The sequence below is a fragment of the Notolepis coatsorum genome, assembly GCF_963971535.1.
Source record: "Notolepis coatsorum genome assembly, chromosome: 4".
NCBI classification, from domain to species: Eukaryota; Metazoa; Chordata; class Actinopteri; order Aulopiformes; family Paralepididae; genus Notolepis; species Notolepis coatsorum.
In genome coordinates this window covers 66,059,845-66,072,438 of record NC_140168.1, presented here as the reverse complement: position 1 = coordinate 66,072,438, position 12,594 = coordinate 66,059,845, and the positions used below count along the sequence as shown (strand labels likewise).

Sequence of the window (12,594 nt, the reverse complement as noted above, 5' to 3'; positions counted from 1 at the left end):
TCTGAGTCTCTCTGTGCTTGCCATGAGACTCCGGTATCGCTTGCCTGACCACAGCAGTTCAAAGAGGCAGTTGTTTGGGTGGCTGGGCCCTCATTTATCAACGTTGCGTACGCACAGATATGTGCGTAACCCATGCGTACGATCATTTCTAAGCAAAGTGTGGGACTTATTAATTTGAACTTTTGCTTGACTTTGTGCATATATCTACGCACAGCTCGGAGCATGTGTAGCTGGCGCCCGGTGGTAGAATAAGAATATTACAACGCGGATATAAGCTTCCGTGCATTAGTTTCAACACTGGCGTGTTCTTTATGGCCCGTAATTCATTATAGTTCATTGTAAAATAGCAACAGTAGTGTAATTATGGTAAAAACCCTATAAATAGCATTTGGAATAATAGGTCTTTCTCTCCGAATGAATGCAGCATGGTTTATATATAGCGTTATCGGAATATACGGGGTGTACTGACTGCGCTCTGCGTAACTCAACTCGTTATTATTTTGCGCATAGATTGCAGAAATACGGGAACGTTTTGATTATATTTTAAAGGCTTTGCCATTGTTAAACGAAACTAATTTCGAAGCTGTAAGCAGAATACAAGTCATATGAACACCCACGATATAGTGTTCTTCCCCCTTCTAGAAAGAATAAAAAACGCATTGCAACGAGAACAGAGGTTATTTGTTGAGTGTAGTATGTGTATACAAAACCCTTGCAATAAATGTGTCTTAAATGAATGAAAAGCATACATGCTCTGGATACAGAGCATATATCGTGTGGGTGATATGACTTGTATTCTGCTTACAGAATTCCACTTATTTAGTTTTACAATGTCAAAGCCTTTTAAATATAAATCAAAGCGTTCCCGTATTTCTGCAATCTATGCGCAAAATAATAACGAGTTGAGTTCTAACAAAGAACGTATTACATGCTGGGTAGGCTGATAAGAGTAAACTGTAAATTAAATAGCCTATAACAGTCATTATAAAGGATGGGCTATCATAGCAGGGTCTTCCCAACCTTTATTCGCCAGAGCCCCACGATTCCTGGGAGACATATAGGGATATGATATGATATAAGGTATACTGGTCCGTCAGCGAGGATAGCGAGGAGTCGGATAGCCATTAAATGCCATTTGAGAATATAGGATATTATTACATGGCGTTTTCACATTCGCCGAAATGCTTGCTTGTGATTGGTCAATAGCGCGCGTCAGAGGTCAGTTATCAGACAATAATGACCGCTGTGGGACAATAATGACCGCTGTGCGCAGCTGTTCGCAATCAAGCCCACTGACACACACTGTTTCAGTGCAATTAGACACTGCCGGTGTTCTGCTGCCGGGGAAGCTGCCGGCGATGACAGGGGGCGGAGCGATGAGCGGAGCCAGAACCAGTGTTGCGAGTCGATGTAAAATGAATTAGGTATATTGTTAGTAAGTTAGCCATGTAATAAGCGGGATAATGTATAGCTATACTCGATCATTGTCGCAAAATAATTGACCTTCACTGACGTTTAAAACACCTCGCCGAGGCGGCTCGGTATTTTAAACTCTGTCGGTCAATTATTTTGCGACAATGACCTCGTAGCTATACATTATCCCTTACTTAATGCAAAGCGACAGCCTATAGCCTATACATATTATTTAATGTTTTCATAAGCGTAAAGATACAACAGCTAGATTAATGATCAAGTTAGTTTACTGTTGTGCAGGGTTCGCAGGGCTGTCACATGTGTTATTATATATGCGCAAGTTAAGTTGCATAATGTAGGCTATGGCTGCTATTATATGTAATTCATATAGGCTACCTAATACCGACAACAAAATAGATTGTATCATATGCCTCTACAAATCATATTATACCCGGTAGCCAATCGAACTACATGAATAAAGGCATTCATATTCCAGCATGGTTATAATGACACACCAACGCCAAACAGTGGTTAACGAACGGTCTTTATTAGTATTTTGAGCTGTCCAGGCAGAATTGCAGCAATGGTCTTAGGGAGCCGTTGATATCTGACATCACCGTGTACAAGTCCGCCAGCCTTTTATGTATCCCATAACATGGGTTGTGTCTTCTTGGTTCGGCAGCGCCTCAGTGAACAATCTCGCTCGTGAAGTTTCTCAGAGTTCGCTCGGGTCAGTCCATTATTTCACATCCCATGGGGGGTGTTTCATTACCATATATGGATAATCATGCACGAGCATTGACTGTAAGAACAAAATGGTATTTATCAACACGGAGGAGCGTAGGACCTGTGTACGCACGGTTGATAAATCCAGATTTTTTTGCGCGTACACACATTCTAAATTCTGTGCTTACGAACGAAAGTAGAACACTTTCTAAGAACTGTTGATAAATGAGGGCCCTGGAGTCTTTGATAATTCTCTTAGCCTTACCCATGCACCGCTTGTTGTAAATGTCCTGGAGAGTGGGAAGCCCCCCTCCAATTGTGCGTTCGGCTGAACGGGCCACTCTCTGTAGTCTGCTACGGTCTTGTGCGGTGCTATTCCCAAACCAGGAGGTGATATTTCCAGTCAGGATGCTCTCTATTGTACATGAGTAGAAGTTCTTAAGGATCTTCTGACTGACTTGGAACTTCCTTAGGCGCCTGAGGAAGTAGAGGCGTTGCCATGCCTTCTTCACAACACTGTCAATGTGTGTGGTCCATGTCAAGTCCTCGGATATGTGGACTCCGAGGTACTTAAAACTGTTCACTCTCTCAACCGGTGCCCCGTCGATGCTGAAGGGGCTGTAGTCCCTGACCCCCGACCTCCTAAAGTCCACAATCATCTCCTTTGTTGACGTTCAGGGAGAGGCTGTTCTCTTGACACCATCCCGCTAGAGCCTTGACCTCCTCCAGGTAGGCCCTCTTGTCGTTTGCAGAGATCAGGCCCACCACTACTGTGTCGTCAGCAAATTTGATGATTGTGTTGTTGTTCCGCTGTGCCACACAGTCATGTGTGTACAGGGAGTAGAGGAGGGGACTCAGAACACAGCCCTGGGGGGCCCCTATGTTGAGAGTGATGGATGAGGAGGTGCAGTTGCCTGCTCTCACCACCACCATTTGAGGGCAAGTTCAATCGCTTCAGCATCTCGCTTCATCCTTGTTTTGGCATGGTCTTTGTGGAGTGGACCACGTTTCTTGACACCTTCCTCCATGTGCTTGTTGACATCAGAGAAGTGGCTGAGGGTCTGCACCCAGCACTTGTGGCCAGCTAGCTAACAAGTAAGATAATTTGATGATAGTAGTCATAGTACACACCCTATATATAATTTATATATGCATATTATCAATGTATCCTTTTATTTATTGATAAAGGATTTGCACTACAACTCGTACACCTACTGTGAATTGTACCTAAATTGCACCTCGTCCCATTTCTCCATTTCTGCCTTGCACTATATAGTATTGTATATTAGTACACTGCACAGTATTGTATATTGTATGGTAACTACGTCTATTCTGCATCGAACATTGTACATATGTCTAAACTGAACACTGTGACCTCTTTTTTTTACTTCTAATTTTACTATGTTTTTATTTCATACTTATCTTGTCTTGCACAGTCTCTGGAGCGCAACGGTAAGAAGCATTTTGTACAAAAGTATTCTGTACTTCTGTATGACAACTATTAAAGAAACTTGAACTTGTAGTGACATGAAATCTTCATTATAACATTTCTCTTTGGGATAATACTTAAACCAGATCAGATGTCAAATCCTCTTGTAGTATCTTGCTGACTGGTGAATATTGTTATTTTATACGTGTGGAGTCTATTGTGTCTGTCCATGATGCACACAGGAGAGGGTTACAGCATGTCTGACACCTACCACTCACTTGCTGCAAATGCCAACCAACTACAACAGTTACCAGCAGTGATGCGTTCCTCATGGGACGGGGTTGCACGCAGTGCAGCCAAAGTTTTGTGATCAGAAGCGTGTGCACGGCACGCGCGTGCACACAGGAATGCGCTGCACTCGCTAACTTGCTAAGTACCCACCTGGGCTACTTTGCATATCAATAGCGCCGGTCGTCAGGTGTGTTAAATACGTTCTCAGATACATTCACACAGAACTTGTGAATGAAATGTGTTACATTCCATTCATAGAGGCAATTAGGCACTGTCTTTAGTCTGTGCTTAAGCGAGGGAACATTTATGCGCATGCACGGGAGCGCGCATGCACATGGCGTCATTAGCGTGCGTGCAACCAGTGTTGATATGAGGAACGCAACACTGGTTACCAGTAAACAATGAGTAGTTACCATGGCAAGTAAAAAGGTTGCAGATGAGCAGGAAAGGTGGGCTGGCCGTTTTTCCACCAAGGAGTGGATTTAGTGCAAAGAAGATTATTGCAATCGATTCATAATCATGAAAAGCCCTAGTTTGACACCTCACAAGTTACTTAACACATTGAGTGCCACGCCCCTTCCGGGAAGTGACCTGGCCTTGCCGTCCATTAACCCCATGTAAACATAGTTGTACTTTGTAGAGCTAAACCTATATTTTATAGTATAGCTATGGGTATAATAATGCCGTCGAGTCTCATTGAGCTACTTCTGGTCAACGTGCAAAAAACAGATTATTTTTTTCATCCGTACATTTCCGTTTTATACCATTTTGGGGGGAGGGGGGGGGGGGGGGGGGCGGCGGCGGTCTAAATCACATTGCATGCGTGCACGACGAAGGATAATAATGATGATCTATTGTTGATTTCAGGAAGATCCGATAATCACGCGAAAAATGACTACGTGTTTATTGAATTACACAAAAACGCTGTTTTTGTGTATTTTCCCTGGAATTGCTCAGAAGCGGCCGGACTATGTTCATATTCAAAACGGTATAAAACGGAAATGTACGGATGAAAAAATAATCTGTTTTTTGCACATTGCCCAGAAGCAGCTCACTGAGACTCGAGGGCGTTATTAGACCCATAGCTATACTATAAAATATAGGTTTAGCTCTACAAAGTACAACTACGTTTACATGGGTTTAATGGGCGGCACGGAAGGGGTCACTTCCCGGAAGGGGCGTGGCACTCAATGTGTCAATTAGTGTGTTTAATATACACATATTAATGTGTTTAATATACACATTAGTGTGTTTAGTGTGTTTAATATACACATATTAATGTGTTTAATACACATATTAGCTCAGCCACATTGGCACCCAGAGAAATTCCTCTGGGTGAGTTCACCAGAGGAGAGCAGACCTGTAGTAAACTGCAGACACGATTTCTTCAACTATTTTCAACTGTAGTAGGTCCAACTCAAGGAAAGTTGAAGAAATTGTGTCTACAGTTCACTAGAGGTCGTCTCTCCTCTGGGTGATAATAGTGTCTACAGTTAACTAGAGGTCTGCTCTCTGGGTGATAATAGTGTCTTCAGTTAACTAGAGGTCTGCTCTCTGGGTGATAATAGTGTCTACAGTTCACTAGAGGTCTGCTCTCCTCTGAGTGATAATAGTGTCTGAAGTTCACTAGAGGTCTGCTCTCCTCTGAGTGATAATAGTGTCTGCAGTTCAGTAGAGGTCTGCTCTCTGGGTGATAATAGTGTCTGCAGTTCACTAGAGGTCTGCTCTCCTCTGAGATAATAGTGTCTACAGTTAACTAGAGGTCTGCTCTCCTCTGAGATAATAGTGTCTGCAGTTAACTAGAGGTCTGCTCTCCTCTGAGTGATAATAGTGTCTTCAGTTCACTAGAGGTCTGCTCTCCTCTGGGTGATAATAGTGTCTGCAGTTCACTAGAGGTCTGCTCTCCTGAGTGATAATAGTGTCTGCAGTTCACTAGAGGTCTGCTCTCTGGGTGATAATAGTGTCTGCAGTTCACTAGAGGTCTGCTCTCCTCTGAGATAATAGTGTACAGTTCACTAGAAGTCTGCTCTCTGGGTGATAATAGTGTCTACAGTTAACTAGAGGTCTGCTCTCCTCTGAGTGATAATAGTGTCTTCAGTTAACTAGAGGTCTGCTCTCCTCTGGGTGATAATAGTGTCTACAGTTCACTAGAGGTCTGCTCTCCTCTGGGTGATAATAGTGTCTACAGTTCACTAGAGGTCTGCTCTCTGGGTGATAATAGTGTCTGCAGTTCACTAGAGGTCTGCTCTCCTCTGAGATAATAGTGTCTGCAGTTCACTAGAGGTCTGCTCTCTGGGTGATAATAGTGTCTGCAGTTCACTAGAGGTCTGCTCTCCTCTGAGTGATAATAGTGTCTACAGTTCACTAGAGGTCTGCTCTCTGGGTGATAATAGTGTCTACAGTTAACTAGAGGTCTGCTCTCCTCTGAGATAATAGTGTCTGCAGTTAACTAGAGGTCTGCTCTCCTCTGAGTGATAATAGTGTCTTCAGTTCACTAGAGGTCTGCTCTCCTCTGAGTGATAATAGTGTCTGCAGTTCACTAGAGGTCTGCTCTCTGGGTGATAATAGTGTCTGCAGTTCACTAGAGGTCTGCTCTCCTCTGAGATAATAGTGTCTACAGTTCACTAGAGGTCTGCTCTCCTCTGGGGGGGGGGTTGCTCTTGGGGACCGAAGCAGCTGGAGACTCGTTGGTCCTATTATCACATGTCCTCACAACAGAGCCATATGATTCAGGTGAAAAGTTTATTTGTGAAATACCATTCCTTCTCTATTGTTATGGATTATAATATATATGGCGATAATACCCCAAATAATAGACCTGCTATAGAAAAATAGCCCAAGCCTGTTGCTTGTCTTCATCACCTTGTCTCGCTCTGCGCTTCACTATCACATTCCTGAAGCTGGTGTGCTGGTTGAGAGACACAGGCCGGATCCCCTCGCTCTAGCTCCTCAGCCCTCGCTCTAGCCCTTCAGCCCTCGCTCTAGCCCTTCAGCCCTCGCTCTAGCTCCTCAACCCTCAGCCCTAGCTCTAGCCCCTCAGCCCTCGCTCTAGCCCCTCAGCCCTCACTCTAGCCCCTCAGCCCTCGCTCTAGCCCCTCAGCCCTCGCTCTAGCCCCTCAGCCCTCGCTCTAGCCCCTCAGCCCTCGCTCTAGCCCCTCAGCCCTCGCTCTAGCCCCTCAGCCCTCACTCTAGCCCCTCAGCCCTCGCTCTAGCCCCTCAGCCCTCACTTTAGCCCCTCAGCCCTCGCTCTAGCCCCTCAGCCCTTGCCCTCACTCTAGCCCCTCAGCCCTCGCTCTAGCCCCTCAGCCCTCGCCCTCACTCTAGCCCCTCAGCCCTCGCCCTCACTCTAGCCCCTCAGCCCTCGCTCTAGCCCCTCAGCCCTCGCCCTCACTCTAGCCCCTCAGCCCTCGCCCTCACTCTAGCCCCTCAGCCCTCGCCCTCACTCTAGCCCCTCAGCCCTCACTCTAGCCCCTCAGCCCTCGCCCTCGCTCTAGCCCCTCAGCCCTCGCTCTAGCCCCTCAGCCCTCGCCCTCACTCTAGCCCCTCAGCCCTCGCCCTCACTCTAGCCCCTCAGCCCTCGCTCTAGCCCCTCAGCCCTCGCCCTCGCTCTAGCCCCTCAGCCCTCACTCTAGCCCCTCAGCCCTCGCTCTAGCCCCTCAGCCCTCGCCCTCGCTCTAGCCCCTCAGCCCTCACTCTAGCCCCTCAGCCCTCGCTCTAGCCCCTCAGCCCTCGCTCTAGCCCCTCAGCCCTCACTCTAGCCCCTCAGCCCTCGCTCTAGCCCCTCAGCCCTCGCTCTAGCCCCTCAGCCCTCACTCTAGCCCCTCAGCCCTCGCTCTAGCCCCTCAGCCCTCGCTCTAGCCCCTCAGCCCTCACTCGAGCCCCTCAGCCCTCGCTCTAGCCCCTCAGCCCTCGCCCTCACTCTAGCCCCTCAGCCCTCGCTCTAGCCCCTCAGCCCTCGCCCTCGCTCTAGCCCCTCAGCCCTCGCTCTAGCCCCTCAGCCCTCGCTCTAGCCCCTCAGCCCTCGCCCTCACTCTAGCCCCTCAGCCCTCGCTCTAGCCCCTCAGCCCTCACTCTAGCCCCTCAGCCCTCACTCTAGCCCCTCAGCCCTCGCTCTAGCCCCTCAGCCCTCGCTCTAGCCCCTCAGCCCTCGCCCTCACTCTAGCCCCTCAGCCCTCGCTCTAGCCCCTCAGCCCTCACTCTAGCCCCTCAGCCCTCGCTCTAGCCCCTCAGCCCTCACTCTAGCCCCTCAGCCCTCGCTCTAGCCCCTCAGCCCTCACTCTAGCCCCTCAGCCCTCGCTCTAGCCCCTCAGCCCTCGCTCTAGCCCCTCAGCCCTCGCTCTAGCCCCTCAGCCCTCGCCCTCGCTCTAGCCCCTCAGCCCTCACTCTAGCCCCTCAGCCCTCGCTCTAGCCCCTCAGCCCTCGCTCTAGCCCCTCAGCCCTCACTCTAGCCCCTCAGCCCTCGCTCTAGCCCCTCAGCCCTCACTCTAGCCCCTCAGCCCTCGCTCTAGCCCCTCAGCCCTCACTCTAGCCCCTCAGCCCTTGCTCTAGCCCCTCAGCCCTCGCTCTAGCCCCTCAGCCCTCGCTCTAGCCCCTCAGCCCTCGCTCTAGCCCCTCAGCCCTCGCTCTAGCCCCTCAGCCCTCGCTCTAGCCCCTCAGCCCTCGCCCTCGCTCTAGCCCCTCAGCCCTCACTCTAGCCCCTCAGCCCTCGCTCTAGCCCCTCAGCCCTCGCTCTAGCCCCTCAGCCCTCGCTCTAGCCCCTCAGCCCTCGCCCTCGCTCTAGCCCCTCAGCCCTCGCTCTAGCCCCTCAGCCCTCGCTCTAGCCCCTCAGCCCTCGCCCTCGCTCTAGCCCCTCAGCCCTCAGCCCTCACTCTAGCCCCTCAGCCCTCGCCCTCGCTCTAGCCCCTCAGCCCTCGCTCTAGCCCCTCAGCCCTCGCCCTCGCTCTAGCCCCTCAGCCCTCGCTCTAGCCCCTCAGCCCTCGCCCTCGCTCTAGCCCCTCAGCCCTCGCTCTAGCCCCTCAGCCCTCGCCCTCGCTCTAGCCCCTCAGCCCTCAGCCCTCGCTCTAGCCCCTCAGCCTTCGGGAAAAGCCCATTGAAACCGGATATTGTTTTTCTCACATCACTAAATGTCCATCCATAAATTATGCAGTTGAGTTCACTACAGGGCATCATCAACCAGTGGTGGAAGAAGTACACAGTTCCTTTACTTAATAGTAGATTATTTATGTGTCTTTTTTTTTTGATCCACTTTTTCTCCCATTTTCTATATTTTCTCCCATCCCAATTTTTGTATCATCCAATTCAACCCTTCCCTGTCACGAACACTGTTTCTTGCCTCCCACAAGCCGGCTGCAATGTGGACTAAGTCATACATAGCACAAGTCCCCTCCGGTACTTGAGGTAACAGCAGTCGCATCTTTTCACCTGCGCAGCTCGATCTCTCAGTGGCGAGGAGTAACGCGTGGGAGGCTCACGCTGCCCCCGACACTTCCTGATTCTACTGCGCAGGCGCACCAACCGACCTGTAGGAGTCGCTGTCCACAACGCCCGATCCCCACCCATCAGTTTCCCACCCCCTAATACGGCCAATGTGTATTAGTATGAACGACCAGCTAAACTGAAAGCAATGTGGAGCGCTGGGATCGAACAGGCGATCCCAGCGTCTCTGCATTCGTGGCGAGCGCCTTGCCCACTACGCCACGTAGCCGCCCAGATTATTTATGTGTCTTCTTGCACTGTTGATTGTCACATCCTGGTTGGACGTACACAATCTCGTTGCACTGTCTTGTACTGTGTAATGACAATAAAGTGAATCTAAATCTATCTAAAATCTAAATACCCAGATAAAATAGTACTCTGGTAAAAGTAAAAGACCTCCATTAAAAATTCTGCAGCAACATGCCAACTTTTTGGGAAATGTGCTTATTTTGCTGTCTTCCCCAGAGTCAGACAAGAAGATGGGTACCCTTCTCATCTCTGTGCATGCAGTGCAGAGAGAGACCCACAGTGCGCTAGCTAGCTTATACAATGAGTGGAAGTGGATACGGACCTTTGGCTTCCAAAAGTAATGAAATACACTTTCCAACAACACTAAAACCTCAGCCTCCCTTCTTGCCCTCTCCACTTCCAGAACCTGTAGTTCCTCCTCTGTAAATTCTGGTTCAAATAGATAAGGTTCTGGATCTTGGTTTGTCCAGAATTCATCATCACCTTCCTCTCTTACAAAGTGGTCCATGATTAGCAGTTGTTCTTCTGTAGGTTAGCTAGTCACATTGGTTTTGTTGACTGAAGTTATAACAGGGCTTTAGAGGTGCTGCGGCATATCACTGCACCCGGCCGGCAGTTGTTCGTCAAGAAATAGTTCTCAGACTGTATCAGCTTTGAAGATTACATCTCATTTCATTGTTATTGTTATACAGTGATGGACCTCAGTATTAGAGCCTGACATGAGAGTGGATTCTCACTCCCATCCCGTCCCGCCCCTGCAAGATTGCTCCTGTCCCGTCACGTCTCGGTGGAGGTTTACAAAAAGAACTCCTGTCCAATCTTGTTTCTTTTTTAAGGGGCTTTAGATTACATATTGATTTTCAGGGGGAACCCTTCAGCCAGGATGCTAGCAATGTCTAGCACAACATTTTATTTAGATTTATCAGTCTGAAAAGGACAGTCGGGGACCTAACACAAAAGACAAGAGGTTTGTCTAATAGGTGGCATTGATGCATAAAGATATGGATGACACATGAGAGCACACTGACACATGGTGCTACAAGCACAACGTGATTTTACATACAGTACAGTCTCCCTATGCTTTCTCTTTTGTTGTTGTTGTTCTTAGCTCTATTCTATTTATATCGTTCAAAAATGTTCTTATGTACCCCAGTTGCTATTGCATGTAGTACATATTTGTGTTTTATTACACGTAATATGTTCATACATACCAACTATTTTGCCTGTTCTATTCTCCACTCATCGATCATCCATAGCAACACTATTATCACCGACATACAAGAAGGGGGATCCCCCCTTGAACGGCCCTTCTAAGGTTTCTCTCCTCCACATTGCCTGTGGTGCTTTTTTCATATTGCTAGGTTTTTTGTGAGTTTTTCCATACCTTCGCTGGGGTATGTCTGAGAGTGTTGTTTTGGATTTCATGATGGGTTTTTTGTTCTTGATTTATTGTGATGTTTCTTCTTGACTTGTTTAAAGAAGACTTGTCCAGCCCATGGGGACATTAACATGTGATTGCGGGCTTTACAAATAGATTTAATTTGATTTACAGTGCAAGACATAGAACATACAGAAGTCTACAACTGCCTTACACTGTAATCTATCTACCTACCTAAACCTATAGTCTACCCATATATACCTGATGTTTACAATAACACTGTATATACCGTATATATACTTATCTATATCTGTATGAATACTGTATATCTGCATATATTATTGTTTACATACAACATACATACCCACTCTGCACTTTACACGCTGTATATATTATATACATATATATTATAATCCATACTTACTCTTATTAGTTATACCACTGGCCAGTATGGCCTACTACCATATTGTATTTATACTTTTATCACTGTACATAATAATACTCTACATACATCAGATTAGCATATTTAATCAGTAGCTTCATTATATATATTCCACTTAATCACTTGTTACTAGGGCTGTCTTAAATGCTTTGAAGCTTCGAAGCTTCGTTCGATGGGCATGGGATTCGAATATGAAAAAAAATTCGATTATAAAAATATATATATATATGAATATTATTATTTTTTTAATTGCTAAATCAACTCTGCCTCTCTTTGTTAATTACAACAAGCAATGCTGTTTGTTATTTAGGATGAGGTCGGACTCGGCACTGACAGATTTGTGTTCATTGTGCTGCTTTTATAAAGCCTCAAATGACAGCTTACAATATTTCATGAGAGCAAAGTGTTTTGTTTGTCTAATATTTAAAAAGGTTTAAACTTTACAGCACTGACAAAGTTGAACAAAGTGCTGTACAAGTCCCACAACATAAATGTTTTTATAAAAAAATAAGATTTTCTTTTAATTTACATTTTTTATTTTATTTCGAAGCTTCGAATTAAAATCGAATCTCGGCCCCGAAGCTTCGAATTCCAAAAGAAAATTTTAAGGTCAGCCCTACTTGTTACACTGTATATTACTGTCATATACACTGTATATTACACACCTGTCCTGTATATTGATAATGCTATTTACTGTTACCTTGCACTCTGCTTAGATGCCGACTTATTTTCGACGTATTGTACTTGTGCTGTACGATGACCGTAATAGTACGTACGTCACAGCATAGAATACAGCGTTGTTTCAGTTGTTCCGAAGTGTAGCGAGTGTAATGGAGTATATTAAAGGAACACGCCAACATTTTGGGAAATTAGCTTACCGTCTTCTCCAGAGAGAGACAGGAAGATAGATACCAGTTTCCTCTCTGTGCGTTCAGTAGAAAGCTATCTGGCTGCATGTTAGCCTAGCTTAGCACAATGAATGGAAGCAGACATGGCCGGTTAGCCTTCGGGAGAGGTGTTAGTTGGACAATGCCTAGGCTAACCGGCACTGTCTGCTTCCATTCATTGTGCTAAGCTAGGCTAACGTGCAGCCAGATAACTTTCTACTGAACGTGCAGAGAGGAAACTGGTATCTATCTTCTTGTCTCTCTCTGGAGAAGACGGTAAGCTAATTTCCCCAAATGTTGGCGT

General features: G+C 46.8%; 1 protein-coding gene across 1 annotated transcript in view; it reads left to right on the top strand.

Annotated features, from left to right (window-relative positions):
* The window catches only part of spag1a (sperm associated antigen 1a), a gene marked incomplete at its 5' end in the record, with an annotated part of 63,881 nt that overhangs the window by 29,202 nt on the left and 22,085 nt on the right, over positions 1-12,594 (top strand). The window lies entirely within an intron of this gene.